Source organism: Sarcophilus harrisii, chromosome 6 (assembly GCF_902635505.1).
Source record: "Sarcophilus harrisii chromosome 6, mSarHar1.11, whole genome shotgun sequence".
In the NCBI taxonomy this organism is placed as follows: Eukaryota; Metazoa; Chordata; class Mammalia; order Dasyuromorphia; family Dasyuridae; genus Sarcophilus; species Sarcophilus harrisii.
Genome location: NC_045431.1, coordinates 98,066,315 through 98,079,604, shown reverse-complemented (window position 1 = coordinate 98,079,604; position 13,290 = coordinate 98,066,315). Strand labels below are relative to the sequence as shown.

The window sequence follows — 13,290 nt, the reverse complement described above, 5'->3', positions numbered from 1 at the left end:
ATACTATGTCATATTATACTATTATTATACTGTCATGTTATGTTTAATTATATATTTTATGTGTGTGGAGTTATAATGATTGACAAAAGGATCATATGAGGAAATGTATGTAAAGCACTTTGCAAACTTAAAAGGATATATCAGCTATTACTATTCCTTTTTTTCTTGCTCATAGACTACATGCCTAAACTTTGTCAACTCAATTTCAAATAAATCATATTAGTTGAAGGGGGTTGTGGTCAGTAGACCAGTAAACTTGTCTTTCTGTAAAACAGAAACAGGTAGCTATCCTTCGGGATGAGCTGAAAACCTCCTCTTACTATGTTCTGGTCTATTTTAATATAAAGGGACTGTATTTATTTGAAGTATTGATGAAAGACAGAGACTGCTTGGAGGAACAGAGGAGAGCTGCCCCTCAGAGGAATGTACTGAAAGAGCCTATTTAAAGACAGAGCAATGATTGAGGTGAGGATGGGTAGAAAGCCATGTGGTTCATTTGCTCAGTTGCAGTTATCTGTCGTGACTCTTTTTAGAGTCTTGAAGTTTAGAACTGACAAAATTGCAAATTAAATAATTGGGAACTACGAGAAGATTATATAAGGATAGTATGTTCAAACCTGACAGAAATATAGATGTTTTGAGTTTTACCTCATAAGGTAAATAAGATGATCTGAAGGCCCTGGTTTGAGACTTTAGAAGCTAAGAAATCAGTAAAAGAAATTTTGAAAAATAAAAGCTATAAAATGAGATAAAAGAAATAGGGATTAAATTGAGTTTATGAGGTATCCTCTGATTCACCAAAAGTAGGGGACAAAATATATAAGTTTCCAGACAAGAAAGATAACTTTTCAGCTGTTTTGATGGAGCCACTTGATGGAAGATAGGCACTGTTTTGTCAATTGGCAGAAGAAAAACTGGAACAATTGGTGAACACTCACAGGGGAGAGATAAGAATCCTGTTGCTAACTGAAGAGATATTGAGGCTTATTGCTCTTTAATGTCATCTATAATCTGAGAGAAAAACATCTCATTTATGTCTGTGTTAGCTTCTACTGTTCTGTCTTGCTTGAGAGGTAGAATAAGAAAGTAAAACACAAATTTTTAAAATGTGTTTTGCTGCGAATTATGCTTTGCTATAAGAAGAAGTTTGAATCTGATTTGAACAAAGCAAAATATTTTACTATTCGCAAATCTGAAGCTTGGTGGTTCTTTGCCTTAAGGAAACTACTTGTCACTGAAAAAAGCCTAACACATTTTCTTACCACCCTGGTAAGGGTGGCTATGTTCTAAAAGAGCTTATCACATCTTGATTGATTTGAGAGCAGAAGAGGAAGAGTATTTACTAATAGAAAAGCATTGAGGACCAGAAAGGGAACAGATAGCCAAGAAGTAGTTTCATATGGTTAATGATGGGAACAAGAACATGAAGGCCTATAGACCAGAGTTGTGAACTGCCCTTAAAACATAGGTTTCCTTACTTATTTAGCTCCCTGCTAAGTTTCAATAAGTGTGTAAGCCCACTTTCCTTCTGCATTCACTGATTTTGCCTTTTATTAAGTAAATTTATATTCATTTTTGCTTTTGCCTTCTAATTAATAAATGTTATGATTAATTTTGGCTTTACCTTATCATTCAGTAAATATTTTTACATCGGAGTGAATGATGTTTAACATCTCATACTATTCACCAAGATACATGGTTTTGACACAAAGGATTATAGCATTAGCAAGTTAGGGAAGCATAGAAAAATCTGACTGACAGATCTATGGATAAGGGAATAATTTATGAGCAAAGAAGAGTTAGAGAGGATCATAAAAAGTAAAATGGATAATTTTGATCAATGGAATATAAAAATTTTTTGCACAAACAAAACCAAAGTTGCCAGAATTAGAAGGAAAGTAGGAAACTGAGAAAACATTTTTTAAAATATCGTTTTAATCTATCAGATCAGCTAAAACGATTAAAAGGGTAAACAATAAATATTGGAGGGGATATGGAAAAATTGGGACACTAATTCACTGTTAGTAGAGTTGATGTGAGAACTGATCCAGCTTTTTTAGAGAGCAATCTGGAATTATGCCCAAAGAGTTATTAAACTACCTATTCACTTTGATCCAGCAATTCTACTACTAGATCTATTTTCAAAGATGATTAGGGAAAAAAAGAAAAGAACCTATATGTTCTAAAATTTCATTTATTTATTTATTATATTTTACTAATACATTTTTTATATTATATAAAATATATATAATATAATGACAGAATAAATAATGATTAAGTTATTGTATACTATTTATTTAATAATATAAATTTAAATTTATATATAATATATATAAAATAAATAAAATATAATATAAATATAATATTTATTAATTAATAAATTAATTCTCTGTGGTAGCAAAGAACTGGAAATTATAGGGATGCCCATCAATTGGGGAATGATTGAATAAATTGTGGCATATGCTATGATGGAATACTACTATGCAGTATGAAATGATGAGGCTTGTTTATTATAGAAAAACATGGGCAGACTTGAATGAAATAATGAAGAGTGAAATTAGCAGAAGCAAGAAAATATTATATACAGTATGCAATTGTTTTTAAAACAATTTTAAGTAACTGTCATTTAGACTATTATAGATACTCAAATTAACTACAAAGGACTTATAAAGACAGACACCATCTGCATCCATAAAGAGAACTAATAAATAAAAGTATATAGAGTATGATTTATATATATATATATATATATATATATATATATATATATATATATGTCTAATGGTTGCTATCTCAGGTTGGGTGAAGAAAAAAGTTATATAACTTTATTATGTATTTATAAGGAATAGCAAATTAAACATAATAAATTTGCAGTTTCATGTGCAATCACCTTTTTTATTTTACTATGTTGTGGAAATAATTGGTTATTTCATAGAGTAAAAATAAGTATTTTTCACTTTTATTTTTTGCTTATTTTTTTTTGTCAGCATGGCTAATATGAAAATATGTTTTGCATGACTTCACATATTGCTTGCTTTCTGGGGGAGGGGATAAAAGGAGAGAGAGAATTTGGAACTTAAAACTTAAAAAAAATGAATGTTAAATAAAGTATATATATATTTTAAAGAGTTAATGGTTCCATGGTAACTGACTCCATGGAAACGATGGGAGTTCTAAAACTAGTGTTATCACTAGTTACCTGAAAAAGAGTAGAAAGTTCTATTTCCTTGGTCAAAGCTGTGAATGGTTCCCTTACTCTAGGAAAATCCATAGACCTGCCATCAGTTCAGGCTGGGGATGAGTGAGTAAATCCAGAGAAATAGAAGAAGGATAAGAGTATCATTTTGTCTTCCATGCTACAGTGAGTTAGTTCAGTGCTATACAAATACTACATCAGCACATTGTCTACACCTAGATCCTAGTTTGAGGGGCCTCAAAGAAAAGTAGATAGGGAATCATCCTGAGAATCAGGAAGATTTAGTTTCAGATTCTGTTCCTAATACATATTGGCTATGTGACCACATGTAAGTTACTTAGATTTTCAATGATTAATACAGCTCTCTAAGACTAAGTTATAGACATAAGATCCCTATTCAAAAGCAGAATGTTCCTCTTTTCAATTTGTAATTCTTGAATGCTTGTTTAAAAAGAGCATAAAATTGTCAAGTAATGGGAAAGAAAGTCTAAAAGTTGAAAATAATTGGATGACAAGTTGTAAGAAAGCAAAGTTAAAACAGATGATCAAATGATGGCCAAAAATAATTCACCATTTAAAACAAGATACAAATATTTATGCATAGAAATATGCACATATCCATGAAAAAACTAAACTATTAAATTCTTTAACATTTATCTAAACTAATAAGAATCTTCAATTTATCTCAACATTGGATATATAAATTAGGATTTTAAAAATTTCTGGCCCTCCCTTGCAAATAATTTTTTTCTTGCAAACTTTTATAGTAGAAGTTAAATAAAGTACCACAAGGTAAGAATGGTTTTTCCATTACAATAATAATCATTTGTATTTTAGTAGAGAAATACATGGTTGGTCCTAAGGATACAGACACCTTTGTACTGCACTGAATGTAGTTATAAATAACAGCACAAAAGACTTTGGCTATTCTAAAAATAGACCAGAACAAGTCAAGTTCACTATGTGCCTTTCATGGATTCTGGATTTGTTTTAGTACTTGACGCTCTTAATATCTGCCCTTCCCTGGATACCATCCTGTTAAATATTCTATTTAATAAATCATGCTCTTTCATAGTCATACTCGACTCATGAGAAAGAATGTTAGCTCTTTGGGGGAAGGTACTGTTTCCTTTTAGTCTTTGTATCTTCAGTACTGAGCACGGTGCTTAGTATTTAATAAATAAGTTGAAGGGCAGCACAATGGATAGAGCACAAGCCCTGAAGTCAGGAAGACCTGAGTTCAAATCTAGACTCAGACATTTAACACTTGCTAGTTGTATGACCCTGGGCAAGTCACTTAACCTGGATCCTTTAGCAAAATAAATAAATAAGTTGATTGATTAATTGCTAGATAAGTCTCATCCATAAATTTCAGTGATATCTATAATGTTAGGTTTTTCTTCTTGTCTCAGTATCTCTAGTTCTCTTTATTTCTTACTCAGAATTAGGTATTTTATTATCTTCTAATCTCTGAATCAGAACCACTTTCTTTCTGCTGATTGAAAATGTCTATCCTCTACTCTCTACTCACAGCTCAACCTTACTTGCTAGCCATTAGATATCCATCCTTGAATTCATTGCTCTCCTAAACTTTTGCTGTTCATACTTTGCTATTTCTCATTCATGAATTTTCTCTTTCTGTTCTTTCTCTGCTCCTTCCCCCAACCCCTGAACAAAATTGAAGGATATCATGAAATCATGGGGCTAGAACCACTACAAAATTCCTGTTACCTACTTCGTCTAAGTTCTCACTGTTGCTCCACAAAACTTTTATTCACCTCTTTGATTCTCTATCCTATTCTCCACCATAGCTATTTAACCTTCTCTTCCCTCAAACTCCTAAAGTTATCCTCACCCTTTGTTTCTCAGAAGATGACCTCACTTCCTATTTTACTGAAAAAAATCATGGCCATCCATCATAAGCTCTTTCATCCTCTCCTAAGTACCCCCAAACCTCTTTATAGTTCATTATCCATTCCTCCTGTACTCCATTCTCAGAGGACGAGATGAACTTTTCTTTTACCAAGGGTAATGATTCTGCATCATTTGGAAGTTTGTTCCATGGATCAATCTATTTCCCTTTGTTATCAATTTCTTCCTAGCTATTAGTTTCTCCTCCACTGCCTAAAAATATGCAGTTTTCTCCTAACCATGAAAACCTTCACTAGTTCCAACCATCCCTTCAAGTCAGTCTCCTATACCTCTCCTCACTTTTATTGCCTAGAAAGTATACTTTCTGTTTCTGCTTGCTTTCTCACAATCTAATGACTTTTAATCCTTTGCAAAGCAGATTCCACCTCTACTGAAATAACTGTTTCAGAGGTTACTAATGATCTGTTAATTCCAAAATCCAATTCCAAAATCCTTATTGACCATTCTCTTTGATCCTTTCTGTAAATTTTAGCATTGTTGACCATATTCATCTCAGATACCTTCTTCTCTAACACTGATTGCTTCTGTTTCTCCTCATTGTGAGAAGAAACTGTGACTCTTCCTTTTCAGTTTTCTTTGCTGATTCATTTTCCAGACTCTAAGGATTGTTTTTTACCAAAGGTTTTGTTCTGGGGTCTTTCTTTTCCTTTTTTATGCCCTTTTTTCCTAGGGATCTCATGAAGTCCAATGACTGTACAACTAGTTCCATATCCTAACCTAACCTAGCTCCTACACTAGCATCTCCAACTTCCTCTAAGATAATTCCATTGCATCATTTTCAAAACTTATATTCCCTTCTTCAGAATCTGCCCTTCCTCAAAACTGTATTTAGAATCCCACAGAAGAGTCAAAAGTTCAAAGTAATTTTTGACATTTTCTTTTCCCTCATCACTCCCTCCCTGCCAATATTCAATCAGTTTCCAAATCTTTTCAGATCTTCCTCCATAACTTCCCTAACATTAGTTACACATTTCCTCCTCATAGTGTTACTACCCCATTTCAGGGACTCTCTTTGTGCGGATTTGAAATAATTCCTTAATAACATTCCTACCTAATCTCTCCTCTCTCCAATCTTTTCAATGTATGTTCAACCATGTTACTCCCCTGATCAAAATCTTCTGTGGCTCCCTATTATACATAGGATACAATAAAAGCTTTTTTTTTTTAGCTGTTTTGCACAAGCTCTGCCTTGTTTTAGTTCAACTTACTCCTTGATATCTATAATATGTTCTGTCCTCACTGAATTACTACCACGTCTCATGTTTTATCTCTACAGCTCCTACCTTCATGCATCTGCATAGAATGGACCTGTATTTCATGCTTTTCTCATTACCCTTTGTTAAAATTTTTCTTTCTCCAAAGTATAGTTTAGATACTACTTTCATATGAAACATTTTGCCAGATTCCTTGATGAAACTGTTCTCTCCTGTCTTGGAAGTTCTTATCTTTCCCAGTAGAATAGCCATCCCCCTAGGAGGCAACAACTATACTTTTTGCATTTTCTTGAGGAATGTTTCTTATTATAGTTATTATTGCAAATTTTATTAACAATAGCAAATTCCAAAGCTTTGGATTAAAAAAATAGGACAGATCTTTCAACAATTTTTTTTGGAATAACAACAGTGGAATGCTTCTTTTCTCCAAAGAAACTAAACTCCTCTCTGATGTCTCTAAGTGTTATCTGAATTGCTCTACTCTAACAATGAAAATAAGTCATAGAACTCCTGGAGGCCAGGTGATACAGAAGGCCTCTGTTCTTTAAAATAATCCCATGATCAACTTGAGAAACACATGGAGATGGGCTGATGAGATTTTGTTTTAATTATACTGCCTGAAGGATAACAATACTTTGTTCTTTTCTTTCATTATTCCACAGAGGACCTCAAAGGAGCTTCACAGACAAATAATAATTAATTGTCCCAGAACCACTTAGGAATGGTAAATTACTCTTGTCCTTATTTTTCAGAAGGGGAAATTGAGGTATGTGGTCAGGTGATTCTCTGTTTTTTGTCAAGAGCTTTAGTTATTCATATTTCATCATAGCCAACAGATTTTTAAAAAAATTAATCTTTTTCCCAGTGTAAGGATAACTGTTTTGTTTTCTGAACAGTCAGTGAAAAGGAAATCATTTAAAAAAGACTATGATAGACAATAAGCCTCTTACCCTTTGTAAGCTATCTCTTTCTTACAATCATTTAAAGAGGCTTTTTAAGGTTTTGGTTTGCTTCTAGGCCTATCTTAGTTTTCTCTCCCGGAGACCTCTGAAGAAGGGGGATTGGGAAGACAGGTAAGCAATCCAAGTTAAACATGATAGGATCAAGCAAGAGGGGCCAGGAAAAGAGATAAGGCTGACTCCACACTAGAGGCTGAGTGGAAGAAGTATATGACTCAGGGATGATCCAGAGCCTGTGAGAGAAAACAGGGGCTGAATCTGTGATGAAATTTGAAGAAAATACATCATCTAAACCACTTGTTTTTGGACCTGACCCCCAACTAATGGGGTCAATTGGACCAGAAATATAAATATTTCAATTTTTAAAAATAAATCTTATCATTAAAAGATACTCAGTAATGAAAGCTCAAACGCCAGTTCAGATTGGAGTCACGTCTTTCTGACTCATCAAATTTTTGTTTGCAGTTCATAACAAAGTTTTTCTTTTGTGGTAAATTTAGTATACCAAGACAATCTTCTAAGGAACCAGATTAGAAAAAAGTGACATTACACTTTCCTGCCTTTAAAAAAAATGTATTAATACCTTCTTCTAAATACTTTTCTCTTTCTTATATAGCAAGCCCTTTGTCATCTCAAAGAATAAATAAATAAAATGAACAGTTCAGGAAAGTCAACCAACAGAGCTAAGAAGATAGATATCTAGGTGATAGAGAAAGATTAAAAATAGATAGCTAGATAAAGTATTTATTAAGCACCTGTTATGTGCCAGGCATTGTATTAAGTCCTGGGAATAGCAAAATATTCTAAAGGAATTTACATTTTAATAGGAAAAGACAAAATATAAAAGGGACCTGGAAAGGGAAAAGGGAAAGATGATGACACAAGACAGCTGATTTGGAAGTAGAGAGGATTGAAGAATAAGCAGAAAGTGAAGTAAGCAACATAGCTGGAACTCCCCCAAGATATGGTGATCACTGAGGTCTAAGAGTATATGTAATATTCCATACTTCTTGTCTCCCTTCTGACACTTCTGACTTTTCCATCTTTTAATGAAAGAAATTTTAGTCTAGAATTTGGAGCACAAGTCTACATAGCCATGCGTTTGAATTTCTAATAGGGTAAACAGGAAAACTCTTGAGAAATCCAAATATTTACATTTTGCATTCATCTCACTAGAAACTTAAGATCTTGATATTTCTCAGAAATGTGAGTTCTTAAGTTCCAAGATGACATGTACCATTGCATTATTTTTCTCAAAACATTTCACCATATGACAGTCATCAGTGGTTGGCAGTATTTCTTCCCAAGATTTAGAGGAGGATCGTTTCTGCTAACCCCCTGATAAAGATACAGAAACTGTCAAAAAATGTTTTAAATTAAGCTATTATCAGTTTGATTATTTAGACTGAGTCTGTCAGTTTAACCAGAGGACTGGCCAATTCTGTCAAAAAACCAGCTTGGTTGATCACCCCCAATCTTTCCTTCTGTTCTCTCACTTACCCAACTAAATTGTTTGGTTGTTGAACTGGAGCAATCAAATTAATTGGTTATGTTGCCAATATGGGAACATACTGGGAAGAAGTTTAGTTAAGAAAAAAGAGCCCTTCTTGTAACTATATAGTATAGTGAGTGGCAAGGCAGTGCATCAAGCAAGAGCCCCAAGAGAGAAATATAGATCCTACAATATGGCATTTTTTAAGTTAGTATGAAAAGCCGTGCTTTTGGTAAGAAGTGCCTTGGGCGCGAATGAGTTAACCCCTCCAGAAAAGTAAATTAAAAAATAAGAGATAGTATTCCCATGGAGAAGGGATTGAATACAGAAATTATGTAGTGGCTCCTTCTGTAACTTGGAACAATTAGATAGCAGAAAGTAAGAAGACAGTCTTTGTGCATATGTGGATTCCGAATATAGCAGGTGTAAACTATCTCTTAGGAAGCTGAACAGCCCTTCTAGGCTCTTTCCTTTTTGGATGTTTGCCACTGATTGGGGTGAACCAAAACCCTTGAAATGCAAAGATTTCATTTGATATGGAGGCTGAATAATTGGATTTTTGGATGGCATTACTCTGGCAAGATTCTACCATAGATGTCTTCCTGGGGGTATTTTCTCTCAAAGAAGGGGAGAAGAAGGGGGGAAATCTTTTTCCCTCCTGAGGTCAGAAGAAAGATAAGAGGGATTCTCTTGAATGAAGGTGGGAGGGGTGGAGATAGAAAAAAAAATCTTTCTATACTCTAGCCAATTTCTACTCTGAAGACCATAAGAAGAGGTTAAAGGAGTTGGGGATGAGGGGAGGTGTAGAATGAGACTACTTATCTTGTTTGCCTGACAGAAAGGAGCAGGAAGCATTTATAGGTAGTCATGGGAACAATAGGAGGAAGGGAGCAGTGTGGCTAGGTACAGTGGACTTGAGGTCAGAATCATCCTGGCTTCAAATCCTTCAGATATTTACTAGACCCTGTACAAGCATTTAATTTCTTGGTTACTGAATTTTCTTATCTGTAAAAATAAGAATATTCAACAAAATTACTTTTCCAGCTCTAAATCTATGATCCAAGGAAGGAAAGAAGGAAAGGAAAAATACAGAGGGTTTTTTTTTGTTTGTTATTTTACTTATAAGATTATTGTTTTGTAAATTTGTAAAGACTGTCCTATCTTCCCTACTTTTCCTATTAATGTAAAAGACAACACCATACCATCCTCCCAGTCCCTCATACTCACAACCTAAGTATCTCCCTAGACTTCTTAATACCTCTCACCCACATCAAATCCCTTTTCCCATCCAATATGTTGCTAAGACTTGTCAGTCTCATGTTTGTAGCTCCTTTCAACCTTCATCACTTCACACCTGGGCTATTGCAATAGCCTTCTGGAGGGATTGCCCAATGCAATCCATCCTCCATTCAGCCACTAAAATGACTTTCCAAAAAAGCAGGTCTGATCATGCCACCTCTCTATTCAATGAACTCTAGTGACTCCTCATTACCTTCAAGATCAAATACAAATGCCCTGTTTGGCATTCAAAGCCCACAACTTAGCCTCCTACCTTTCTAGTCTTCTTTCATTTTATTTCTTGCCTGGTACTCTCCAATCCAATGACAATGACCTCTTGGCTTGTTGCCCAAATTAGGCACTCTATCTTTTGGCTCTAGGCATTTCTTCCAGCTGTCCACCATGCCTGAATGCTCTCCCTCTTCCCCTCCAATTAGTGACCTCCCTAGATTCCTTTAAATTTCAATTAAGATCCCACCTTCTACAGAAAACCTTTTCCAATCCCTCTTATATTCCAGAACCTTTCCTTTATTAATTATTTCCTCTTTATCCTATATATAGCTTGCTTTGGTATGTATTGTTTACATGTCTCTCCCATTAGATTTTAAGCTCCTTGAGGGCAGGAACTGCCTTTTACCTCTTGTGTTTTGCCTCTACTTACACAATTCCTGGCATATGATGGTCACTTAGCAAATGTTTATTGAGTGGTTGACCAGGTAGGAGAATGTATTAAAAAGACTGAGTACAAGAGTTGGAGAGTGTGACATCTACTATAATTTGCAGGAAGAGGAAGATGTGAGAACAAGTAGTCAGAAAGACAACAAATAGCATCCCTTCTTAAAGAAGCCAGGATATTCTTTGTTTGGTACAAAACATTTTAATCATTTGTATAAACTAAAAAGTGTGCTACATTTATATGTTTTTGTAAAGTTTGCCATACAATCTGAAAATGGAAATCTGCTCCCACCTGAAGAAGGAATATCTGAATATCTTTTCCCAGCTAACTCCTTCCTGGGAGATACAGTGCCAAGTACAAATTATGAGAATGTGCCCTTGTAAGATGTTGCCAGATGGTCTCTACCACAGTCACTGATCCTTCTTGTTCAACAGGACAACGAAGGCTGCCAAAGCATATGCACATTCTAGTTGGAGCAATTGCCCAGAGTCACACATCTTTAAATCTTATATCCAACAGCACTGGTTTGCAGTCAAAACCAGTTGCTGATTTAGTGAAATCACCCATTTTTCGATTTTATTCTAAATTAGGAGGTGTCGGGAGTCTTTGTGGGTGCTACCAGGGGAAATAAAAAATGCCAATGTCACTAGCATCAACAGTCAAGGGAAAAGGCAGAAAGAAGAGAAAGAAAGGGAAAGGTTAATAAAGGGGAAAATGAGGAGGAGATAAGGATGTGTTGAGATAGGGAATGTCTGGGTATCACTGCCTCCACCTCATGTGCCACTTAAGGCCACCCTCCTCTGACCAGAGACCAAAGTAAGAACCAAAAATTGCCCAGGGCAAGCAGCATGAAATTCATCTTCAGTTAAATGACAACGGTGGTGATGGCTGCAGCAGAGAGAAAGTCCCAGAAAGGTGAGTGACTGACAGAGACTCCAGGAAAACTACTGGAGGATTCTGGGGAAAGAATGGAAGTGCCTCTTCTTCAAGTGCCTTCTTATTTCAACTAATCATTCTTGTTATGTAGTTGCTAGGTTCTATTTGTTTGCCTCATCCACCGCTAACACTCTAAATTCGGCGCACTGGGACAAAGCTCTGATGAGATCATCCTAGTTTTTGCCTCTGATGGGGGCACAGGTTGCTTATTCCTGTTTGAAACTATTCAAATGGAACTAGTACATATTATCTGTGTCTTATAATAACCATCCAAAGAGAAAAAAGAACCATGAAAATTTCCAAATTTTTCCACTTAAACCAAATTCACATTGGAGTTTGAGTCACTTTGGCAACAGACATGCTCTACAACAAGGAACAAACATGACAACCATTGCTTTACATGATTTTGTTACCATAGTTTCCTTGTCCAGGGTGAGCTAAGGTGTTTTTTCCCCACTCTTTTTTCCTTTTCTTACAGCTGTGCTTGATGAAACCACTGACTGATCCCGTGGGGAAGACCGTAACTCGGTTTCTGGACACAGCTGTAGCAGCCTGTGTAACTGTATTATATTGAACTAAGGCTGTCATTGAGTTTGAGATCTGTTTTAAACACTGCTGAGGAAACAGTGAACAGAGAGACTATGAAGAACGTGGAGCTTGGCCTCTATATCACTTGAACCAGTCGGGAGAAGATGGAGATGCAATTATGCAGTGACTTGTCAGAGCTTTCATGGATTGAGCACATCAGCCTTTTACTTTAATTCAAAGAGAGGACTTAATATCTCAGTAAATCATCAGAGTTTGTGCATTTTTATTATGTTCCACTAGCTAAAATTTCCCCTAACTTAAGGAATATTTTGTTCAATTCTCTGAACTGTTTATGATGTGATCCAAATGGCCTAAGTGGGGTTTTGGACATCTTCAAAAAGAACTAGACAGTTTTTGATAACTTTCCCAAAGATGTATATTTGTTAATGCTAAATGAATTAAAATCTGATGCAAGTCATTGTGTTAAAATGTCATGTCCTCCTGCAGCCTACTTCCTGTCTCATTAAGCCAGTTGACTGGGTATATTTAGACAATTCTGATCCTGATTTACCACACTAATGCTCAATCCTTGAGGGAAATAGAGGGATGGGGGAAGGGACAAAACAATGAAGTCTTCTGTTTCCCAGCAAGGGACGATGAAGTCCTCAGCCGCACAGCGTTAAACACAGAAGTGGAGTGAGGCAACGGCCGTAAAGCATTTTCACTGCTGTTATGAGATGAGATATAAAATGAGATTTATTTGTGGCAATCTGATAGAGAAAATTGAGTCCTGGGAATTGATGTCTCAGAAAGCTTTCCGAGTCTGCCAGGAGGTACTGGGGAGTACGTGACTCACACCACAAACTGCAAAACAGTTGGAAAGGAGAAGAAAAGCCAACTGGGTTTTGACATGTAGTTTGGTTAAAGGAATCAAGCAGTTTGCATGATATGAGTTACAATCACTATTATGGTCTTCTCTGACTGGGTCACTGTTAACAACCAGATTCTCCATGCCCTGAAATTGGTTCCATCATTCAGCTCTTTGCCATTTCTTTTTTTCAGGGAGACCTAATTTTACA

At 35.5% G+C, this 13,290-nt stretch overlaps 1 long non-coding RNA gene across 1 annotated transcript; it reads left to right on the top strand.

The window, feature by feature from the left end:
* The first annotated feature begins 10,913 nt into the window (after positions 1-10,913).
* LOC116419802 lies at positions 10,914-12,689 on the top strand. The gene is made up of 2 exons (XR_004230104.1): positions 10,914-11,662; positions 12,162-12,689. It is a non-coding gene; the product is annotated as an uncharacterized LOC116419802 (long non-coding RNA).
* Positions 12,690-13,290: the final 601 nt, after the last annotated feature.